General features: G+C 36.4%; 1 non-coding gene across 1 annotated transcript; it reads right to left on the reverse strand.

Annotated features, from left to right (window-relative positions):
• Positions 1-876: 876 nt before the first annotated feature.
• On the reverse strand, positions 877-984 carry LOC127743075 (small nucleolar RNA R71). The gene has a single exon (XR_008004382.1). It is a non-coding gene; the product is annotated as a small nucleolar RNA R71 (small nucleolar RNA).
• Between the last annotated feature and the right edge of the window lie 9,820 nt (positions 985-10,804).

Below are 10,804 nucleotides of genomic sequence, written 5' to 3' on the forward strand. Positions count from 1 at the left end.
TCTAATTTTCGAAAATACCTCCCTCTTTTTCAAAAATTCTTTCTTTAATTAATTAATTATTTTAAATTTACATTTTAATTTTATTTCTTATCTTTATTTTTCGAAAATCATTTAACTCCTTTTTAAAATTTATTTTCGAAAATTTCTCCCTCTCTCATATTCCTCTATTTATGTATTTCTTCACTAACACTTCTCTTCATCTCAAATCACTGCCCTTATCCTCACCCTTGTGTTTGGATTCTCCTTTCTTTATCCCCTTTCTTCTTCTACTAATAATAAGGAACCTCTTTACTATGACATAGAGGATTCCTCTTCTTTTTCTGTTCTCTTCTCTTTCATATGAGCAGGAACAAGGAAAAAGGCATTCTTGTTGAAGCTGATCCAGAACCTGAAAGGACTCTGAAGAGGAAACTAAGAGAAGCTAAATTACAACAATCCAGAGACAACCTTGCTGAAATTTTTGAACAAGAAAAGGAGATGGCAGCCGAACCCAACAACAATAATGCAAGAAGGATGCTTGGTGATTATACTACACCTACTTCCAAGTTTGATGGAAGAAGCATCTCAATTCCTGCCATTGGAGTAAACAATTTTGAGCTGAAACCTCAACTAGTTGCTCTAATGCAACAAAATTGCAAGTTGCATGGACTTCCATCAGAAGATCCTTATCAGTTTTTAACTGAGTTCTTGCAGATCTGTGAGACTGTAAAGATGAATGGAGTAGATCCTGAAGTCTACAGGCTCATGCTTTTCCCTCTTGCTGTAAAAGACAGAGCTAGAACATGGTTGGATTCACAACCTAAGGATAGCCTGGACTCCTGGGATAAGCTGGTCACGGCCTTCTTGGCTAAATCCTTTCCTCCTCAAAAGCTGATCAAGCTTAGAGTGGATGTTCAGACCTTCAAACAAAAAGATGGTGAATCCCTCTATGAAGCTTGGGAAAGATACAAGCAGATGACTAAAAGGTGTCCTTCTGACATGCTTTCAGAATGGACCATTTTGGATATATTCTATTATGGTCTATCTGAGTTCTCTAAAATGTCACTGGACCATTTTACAGGTGGATCCATTCACCTAAAGAAAATGCCTGCAGAAGCTCAAGAACTTATTGACATGGTTGCAAATAACCAGTTCATGTACACTTTTGAGAGGAATTCCGTGAATAATGGGATGCCTCAGAGGAAGGAAATTCTTGAGATTGATGCTCTGAATGCCATATTGGCCCAGAACAAAATGTTGACTCAGCAAGTCAACATGATTTCCCAAAGTCTGAATGGATGGCAAAATGCATCCAACAGTACTAAAGAGGCATCTTCTGAAGAAGAAGCTTATGATCCTGATAACCCTGCAATAGTAGAGGTAAATTACTTAGGTGAACCTTATGGAAACACGTACAATTCATCATGGAGAAATCATCCAAATTTCTCATGGAAGGATCAACAAAAGCCTCAACAAGGCTTTAATAATGGTGGACGAACTAGGCTCAGCAATAGCAAGCCTTTTCCATAATCTTTTCAGCAACAGACAGAGAATCCTGAGCAAAGCACTTCTAATTTAGCTAATCTAGTCTCTGATCTGTCTAAGGTCACTTTAAGTTTCATGAGTGAAACAAGATCCTCCATTACTGAATGTTGAGAGTAATTTTGGTGACATGGATATGTTGTGGTGAAGTTGTGTTGAGGGGTGTGGAATGAGTTGTGTGATTGATGGGATGACTTGTATGGATTTTGGGGAAAACTTTGTGTTGAGCCATGATCAAGTGATGACGAACTTTCAAATGAGAAACTGGGACGTGAGGGTGGATTCTCTTTCATTCCTTGGTGATACTCCCAGCCACCATTAGAATAATGACTTGAATCATTTTGTGGTGGTGGAAAGTATCCCATATGATTCTCTTGCTCATCTTGTGTCTCTGAAGCAAATCTCCATGCATTGGAGTGCTCAGAATGTGTATTCTCTTGGTGATATTCCCAGCCACCATAAGAGATTGGTGATGGTGGGTGATATCCCATAAAATTTTGTTTGACCATAAGATGAGTTGAACTCCATTTGTATTTTGTAAACATCAATGAAATTTGAAATTCATGTCACAGAGAAAGAATTTCTTAGTGAGGCAATAGCTCAAACACCTTGCTATCAATTTAAAACAGAGAACAAAAATAAAGAAAATGCTTGATCTAGACTTCTCACCCACTTAATCATTGTTGATCTAAATCAATCCCCGGCAACGACGCCAAAAACTTGATGGGTGTTTTTGTGAAAAAAACAAATTTCCAAACACACAAATCTCACCGGCAAGTATACCGGGTCGCATCAAGTAGTAATAACTCACTTAGAGTGAGGTCGATCCCACAGGGATTGATGGATCAAGCAACTTTAGTGTGTGATTAGTTTAGTCAAGCTAACATTGATGAGAATTGGATGTGAAATTGAAGCAACAGAAATTGAATTGCAGGGAATTTAAAGCTGCAGAATGTAAATTGGCAAGTAACTTAAAGAGCAAGAAATGTAAATTGCAAGAATCTTAAATGACAAGAAATGTAAGTTGCATGAAAAGTAAAGGGGCTGGGGTGCTGGAAATTAAAAGAAAGCGGTAGATCAGAACTCAAAACTCTTGTAGCAAGATTAAATTGCAGGAAAGTAAATTGGGAGCAATGTAAACAGAGAAGCAAAATTGCAGTGAATCGGAACTTAGAGCAATTGCAGAGGAATTAGAATTGTGCAGGAAATGTAAATGAAATTTGCAGCAAGCTTAATGTAAACTGAATTGAGGAACCAAACAGAAAGTAAAATGCAGCTCAATTGCAATAGCTAAAAGAAAGTTGAAGATCTCAGGGGTTGGATGAGACCAGAGAACAAGTCTAGATCTCATTCCCTTCCTTGATCCAACAGAAAACAAGTTTGCAGAAGAAAGAAGAATGGAAGTAGCAAATAAAAACTCAAATTCAATCCTCAATTTCTTAGAATTATGCAGCAACGCAAAACAAAGAGAAATCTCAAAGGGAGAATGAAACAGAATTCCTTCAATTCTCCACCCAAGATTCAAACTCAGAAAAGAAAAACTAAAGAGAGAGCTCTCTACTACTACTCCTAATGCTCCCTAGTGGAGCCAGCCTGCCTTCTAAAATGAAAATGATGCCTTTTTATAGGCTTTTACAAACATGACAAATGAAATTGAAAGCAAATTAAATTTCAAAATGAAAAATCCTAATCTAACTGATCCTTGTGCCTTTGAGTGATGTCAATTGGGCTTTGCTTGCTTTGGAGTGGAATTGGGTTGAAGATGGATCCGGATGGCCTTAGTCTTGAGAAGAAATCCGCTTGCAATTTGGACCTTGGAGTATTTACGTTTGAGTCAACGTTTGAGGCAAACGTTGACTCAAACGTCTTCATGTGTGGCAATATGCAGAAGGCCATTTGCTGTCATCCACATTTGAGTTCACGTTTGAGGTCAAACGTGAGCTCAAACGTGGCTCCTCCCAGGTAAGTTTTTTGCCAATGTTTGACCTTACGTTTGAGGCAAACGTTGGCTCAAACGTTGAGCCTCTAATGCAACAAACAGGGGTGCTTTTCCAAGGTATTTAGGTGCCAACGTTTGACCTCACGTTTGAGGCAAACGTTGACGCAAACGTTGCCTTCCCTTGAGTGGTGTTCAAGCACTAGCGTTTGACCTCACGTTTGAGGCAAACGTTGGTGCAAACGTTGGCCTTCCCCTGAATGATCTTCCTTGCATGTGAATGCCCATGAATGCTAATGCTCATTCATTTATTCATTGGTCAATTAATAATTTTGTATGCATTCATTAATTAATGACAATGCATTACTAGCATTCATTCTTCAATGATCAAATGCTTTATACATGCATTAAGTTTAATTAGCAATGCCAATTAATGAACGTAATGCCATGATTCTTGAATGCATGCATACATTATATTATTACATTTAATTAGTAATGCCAATTACTTAACATAGTATTCATTTAGTTTATTCATTTGGCATTATTAATTAAATGTTCCATGCAACATTTCATTCATTCGGCCATTTATACTTAAATGCATGCATAAGCATTAATGTATGTGTATGAGGCCAAGGTTTCATGGTCATGGGTCACGCTTTTAAAAGTGTGGCCTAAAACTTCAAAGTGTGCTCCAACTTCAAAGTGTGCCCAAAATTTCTCTTTTTTTCTTTTTAGCTTAATTTGTGCTATTTTGCTTCTTTTTCTTCTTATTTCCTACAAAGTTTATAAAATTAAAAGATCAAGGAAATGTACCAATTAAGCACAAAAGCAATCAACATTTAAGCACAAATAATCAATTTCTTGTATGAAAAAGTTTAGAAAAACATGACATGGTGACATGTCATCACAACACCAAACTTAAACCTTGCTTGTCCCCAAGCAAGAAAAGAATCATGCAATAAAGATTGACAATCCAAGGTAAGAAGAATAGCAACTCAATGTTCATGGTAAACTAGTTTTCTATGCATGCTTCAATCACAAAAGAAATGTAAATGATTAATGCTTCTATCTAGCTCAATTTATGAAATCTTTTTCTTATAATTCTTCCTTGAAACAAGCATTTGATTTTTTTTTTAGCTTCTCCTTTTGGGTGCTTTGCCCCATGAGTTAATAACAAAGCTACGACTTCTAAATGCTTTGTTTTCAAGTATTACCACTTGATACATAAGCACCAAATGCATTTAATTAGAGAACTTCATTAAGCTCATTTGTTTCTTTTCTTGATTCTCTAATCATTGATGCTCAGAGCCTTGAGCTTTGAGGGAGTGCTTTTTCACTTGAGCCTAGCCTTGACTTCTAAGTGTTTTTTTTTCAAGCATTTGGCTTGATACATAAACACCACAAGCACTTAACAAATAAATTGCCATTGGTATTCAGAGCCTTCAGCTTTCTCATTCTTTCCCTTTTTCTTTTCTTGCTTTAATTGTATTTGCTTCTTCAAGGTTTTCATGATTTCAAAAGATTTCACAAAATATACTAGATAAAAACTTCAATTAAATAAAATCCAATGCAATTGAGCAACAATTAAACATGCTAGCTTTCCAATACTTGTATGCACATGCTAAATTCTTCTTTAATTCCTTGTTTGTTTATGATCATGATACTTTATTGCTTTTGAATTCACAAAACTCAAGTTGGTAATCATAATGGCACAGCACCATGTTGCAATTTAGAAATCAAACTATGCCTTTTTATACACACATGCATACAGAGAAGGTAAAGACAATCATGCAGTTTACAGTGCTTGAAACAAATGAGAGGAAAAGGAACTTTACAACCTTGTAGTTCATCTTCTCTATTGTTGTCATTTTCCTCCCATTCTCCTCCTTCCTATACTAACTCAGAATGCTTGCTCTTCCTCAAGCAACTATTAGAACCGTGGCTATGGGGCTAAGATGGATTATGAATGTCTTACACAATGAAATGTTAGTAACACATGTGTTTCAAGCAAGCAAAATTAAAGATAATAATCAAGGCACAAAGAGACAAAGACATTGCGATTGCAAACATAAGAGGGTGTGCATGATACATGGCATAAAAGATAAGTGGAACACCAAACTTAGTGTGACACTTTCACTTGGAATTGATGCAAGTATCTAATAAACATTGGAACTAAGTTTTGTTGCATAGCAACACCAAACTTAGAATGCAACCATATGTCAATTTATTGAAAATTAAACAAAGCAAGGAGAAGGAATGCTACCTACTGTTTACCTATTCTTCACTTTCTTCCTCTTCTTCCAGTTTGTTAAGAGGAATGACTCCAAGAGGGGAGAAGTTTCAGCTATTGTCCCCTGTCTTGGTCTCCTTTCAGCAAGCTTCCTTGTGAAATTGGCTTGATTGAGCTTGCTTACTGGACCAGGGACATGATTGGTGCTCTTGTTAGTTGCCTTTACTTCTTTGGATTCATGAATTGGTTGCTGTGTGATTTTTGGAGTTTGATCTTCATCCAGAGCCTTTTGAATTGGTGGTTCAATGAGCTTGTCCTTCATGTGCCTCTCTGTTTCCCTTGAGTTTGGGCGTTCTTGATTGTCCTCCTCACTAGCTTGTTCTTCCACTTCCTCTTTTACACTCAACATTTGCTTTAATAGCTCTTTCATGGAGGAGGTTTATTGATCTTCCCAAGATTTCTTCATCTCCTCTTCATATCTTTCAATCATGAATTCAATTGTTGAGCCATTTTGTTTCAGGGAAGTTTGAGAGAGTTGTGAGTTTTCATGTTCCCTTGTCATCTCAAGTGGCTTTTGTGAATATGAAGCCACAGGTTCAAACACCTCCACAACCTCCTTTTGCATTGAACTTTCACTTGATACAGAGGTTTCCTCATTTTGTTTTTTCACTTCCTCACCCACAAATTGGTCTTTATCCTCGCTGTTTGACGGTTCTAAGTTTCCCCTTGTTTGCTCTAAGGGCCCATTCATCTTCTTGAGGATGATTTCTTTCCAGGATTGGGATTGTGTGTATTTTTCCACGAGTTTTCTGTGTATTTCAATGGCTTGGCATTGGCTTTCTAAGGGTTCTTTGGACCATTGAAGGTAATCCTCATCTGCTGGTTCAAGAGATGAATGTTGAGAGTAATTTTGGTGACATGGATGTGTTGTGGTGAAGTTGTGTTGAGGGGTGTGGAATGAGTTGTGTGATTGATGGGATGACTTGTATGGATTTTGGAGGAAACTTTGTGTTGAGGCATGATCAAGTGATGACGAACTTTCAAATGAGAAACTGGGACGTGAGGGTGGATGCTCTTTCATTCCTTGGTGATACTCCCAGCCACCATTAGAATAATGACTTGAATCATTTTGTGGTGGTGGAAAGTATCCCATATGATTCTCTTGCTTATCTTGTGTCTCTGAAGCAAATCTCCATGCATTGGAGTGCTCAGAATGTGTATTCTCTTGGTAATATTCCCAGCCACCATAAGAGATTGGTGATGGTGGGTGATATCCGATAAAATTTTGTTTGACCATAAGATGAGTTGAACTCTATTTGTATTTTGTAAACATCAATGAAATTTGAAATTCATGTCACAGAGAAAGAATTTCTTAGTGAGGCAATAGCTCAAACACCTTGCTATCAATTTAAAACAGAGAACAAAAATAAAGAAAATGCTTGATCTAGACTTCTCACCCACTTAATCATTGTTGATCTAAATCAATCCCCGGCAACGGCGCCAAAAACTTGATGGGTGTTTTTGTGAAAAAACAAATTTCCAAACACACAAATCTCAACGGCAAGTATACCGGGTCGCATCAAGTAGTAATAAATCACTTAGAGTGAGGTCGATCCCACAGGGATTGATGGATCAAGCAACTTTAGTGGGTGATTAGTTTAGTCAAGCTAACATTGATGAATTGAGTGAAATTGTAGCCAACAGAAAGTAAATAGCAGTAAATTTAAAATTGCAGAAAATAAAATTGCAGAAACTTAAAGTGCAAGAAAGTAAAATAGCTGAAATGTAAATGAAATTTGCAGCAAGCTTAATGTAAACTGAATTGAGGAACCAAACAGAAAGTAAAATGCAGCTCAATTGCAATAGCTAAAAGAAAGTTGAAGATCTCAGGGGTTGGATGAGACTAGAGAACAAGTCTAGATCTCACATCCTTCCTTGATCCAACAGAAAACAAGTTTGCAGAAGAAAGAAGAATAGAAGTAGCAAATGAAAACTCAAATTCAATCCTCAATTTCTTAGAATTATGCAGCAACGTAAAACAAAGAGAAATCTCAAAGGGAGAATGAAACAGAATTCCTTCAATTCTCCACCCAAGATTCAAACTCAGAAAAAAAAAAAAACTAAAGAGAGAGCTCTCTACTACTACTCCTAATGCTCCCTAGTGGAGCCAGCCTGCCTTCTAAAATGAAATGATGCCTTTTTATAGGCTTTTACAAACATGACAAATGAAATTGAAAGCAAATTAAATTTCAAAATGAAAAATCCTAATCTAACTGATCCTTGTGCCTTTGAGTGATGTCAATTGGGCTTTGCTTGCTTTGGAGTGGAATTGGGTTGAAGATGGATCCAGATGGCCTTCGTCTTGAGAAGAAATCCGCTTGCAATTTGGACCTTGGGGTATTTACGTTTGAGTCAACGTTTGAGGCAAACGTTGACTCAAACGTCTTCGTGTGTGGCATTATGCAGAAGGCCATTTGCTGTCATCCACGTTTGAGTTCACGTTTGAGGTCAAACGTGGCTCCTCCCAGGTAAGTTTTTTGCCAATGTTTGACCTCATGTTTAAGGCAAACGTTGGCTCAAACGTTGAGCCTCTAATGCAACAAACAGGGGTGCTTTTCCAAGGTATTTAGGCGCCAACATTTGACCTCACGTTTGAGGCAAACGTTGGCGCAAACGTTGCCTTCCCTTGAGTGGTGTTCAAGCACCAGCGTTTGACCACACGTTTGAGGCAAACGCTGGCACAAACGTTGGCCTTCCCCTGAGTGATCTTCCTTGCTTGTGAATGCCCATGAATGCTAATGCTCATTCATTTATTCATTGGTAAATTAATAATTATGTATGCATTCATTAATTAATGCCAATGCATTACATAGCATTCGTTCTTCAATGATCAAATGCTTTATACATGCATTAAGTTTAATTAGCAATGCCAATTAATGAACTAATGCCATGATTCTTGAATGCATGCATACATTATATTATTACATTTAATTAGTAATGGCAATTACTTAACATAGTATTCATTTAGTTTATTCATTTGGCATTATTAATTAAATGTTTCATGCAACATTTTATTCATTTGGCCATTTATACTTAAATGCATGCATAAGCATTAATATATGTGTATGAGGCCAAGGTTTCATGGTCATGGGTCACGCTTTTAAAAGTGTGGCCTAAGACTTCAAAGTGTGCTCCAACTTCAAGGTGTGCCTAAAATTTCTCTTTTTTTCTTTTTAGCTTAATTTGTGCTATTTTGCTTCTTTTTCTTCTTATTTCCTACAAAGTTTATAAAATTAAAAGATCAAGGAAATGTACCAATTAAACACAAAAGCAATCAACATTTAAGCACAAATAATCAATTTCTTGTATGAAAAAGCATAGAAAAATATGACATGGTGACATGTCATCACAACACCAAACTTAAACCTTGCTTATCCCCAAGCAAGAAAAGAATCATGCAATAAAGATTGACAATCCAAGGTAAGAAGAATAGCAACTCAATGTTCATGGTAAACTAGTTTTCTATGCATGCTTCAATCACAAAAGAAATGTAAATGATTGATGCTTCTATCTAGCTCAATTTATGAAATCTTTTTCTTATAATTCTTTCTTGAAACAAGCTTTTGATTTTTTTTTTAGCTTCTCCTTTTGGGTGCTTTGCCCCATGAGTTAATAACAAAGCTACGACTTCTAAATGCTTTGTTTTCAAGTATTACCACTTGATACATAAGCACTACAAGCATTTAATTAGAGAACTTCATTAAGCTCATTTGTTTCTTTTCTTGATTCTCTAATCATTGATGCTCAGAGCCTTGAGCTTTGAGGGAGTGCTTTTGCACTTGAGTCTAGCCTTGACTTCTAAGTGTTTTATTTTCAAGCATTTGGCTTGATACATAAACACCACAAGCACTTAACAAATAAATTGCCATTGGTACTCAGAGCCTTCAGCTTTCTCATTCTTTCCCTTTTTTTTCTTGCTTTAATTGTATTTTCTTCTTCAAGGTTTTCATGATTTCAAAAGATTTCACAAAATGTACTAGATAAAAACTTCAATTAAATAAAATCCAATGCAATTGAGCAACAATTAAACATACTAGCTTTCCAATACTTGTATGTACATGCTAAATTCTTCTTTAATTCCTTGTTTGTTTATGATCATGATACATTATTGCTTTTGAATTCACAAAACTCAAGTTGGTAATCATAATGGCACAGCACCATGTTGCAATTTAGAAATCAAACTATGCCTTTTTATACACACATGCATACAGAGAAGGTAAAGACAATCATGCAGTTTATAGTGCTTGAAACAAATGAGAGGAAAAGGAACTTTACAACCTTGTAGTTCATCTTCTCTATTGTTGTCATTTTCCTCCCATTCTCCTCCTTCCCATACTAACTCAGAATGCTTGCTCATCCTCAAGCAACTATTAGAACCGTAGCTATGGGGCTAAGATGGATTATGAATGTCTTACACAATGAAATGTTAGTAACACATGTGTTTCAAACAAGCAAAATTAAAGATAATAATCAAGGCACAAAGAGACAGAGACATTGCGATTGCAAACATAAGAGGGTGTGCATGATACATGGCATAAAAGATAAGTGGAACACCAAACTTAGTGTGACACTTTCACTTGGAATTGATGCAAGTATCTAATAAATATTGGAACCAAGTTTTGTTGCATAGCAACACCAAACTTAGAATGCAACCATATGTGAATTTATTAAAAATTAAACAAAGCAAGGAGAAGGAATGTTACCTACTGTTTACCTATTCTTCACTTTCTTCCTCTTCTTCCAGTTTGTTAAGAGGAATGACTCCAAGAGGGGAGAAGTTTCAGCTATTGTCCCCTGTTTTGGTCTCCTTTCAGCAAGCTTCCTTGTGAAATTGGCTTGATTGAGCTTGCTTACTGGACCAGGGACATGATTGGTGCTCTTGTTAGTTGCCTTTACTTCTTTGGATTCATGAATTGGTTGCTGTGTGATGAGCGGATAATTTGTACGCTTTTTGGCATTGTTTTTAGTATATTTTTAGTATGATCTAGTTAGTTTTTAGTATATTTTTATTAGTTTTTAGTTAAAATTCACTTTTCTGGACTTTACTATGAGTTTGT

This window comes from Arachis duranensis, chromosome 1 (assembly GCF_000817695.3).
Source record: "Arachis duranensis cultivar V14167 chromosome 1, aradu.V14167.gnm2.J7QH, whole genome shotgun sequence".
NCBI classification, from domain to species: Eukaryota; Viridiplantae; Streptophyta; class Magnoliopsida; order Fabales; family Fabaceae; genus Arachis; species Arachis duranensis.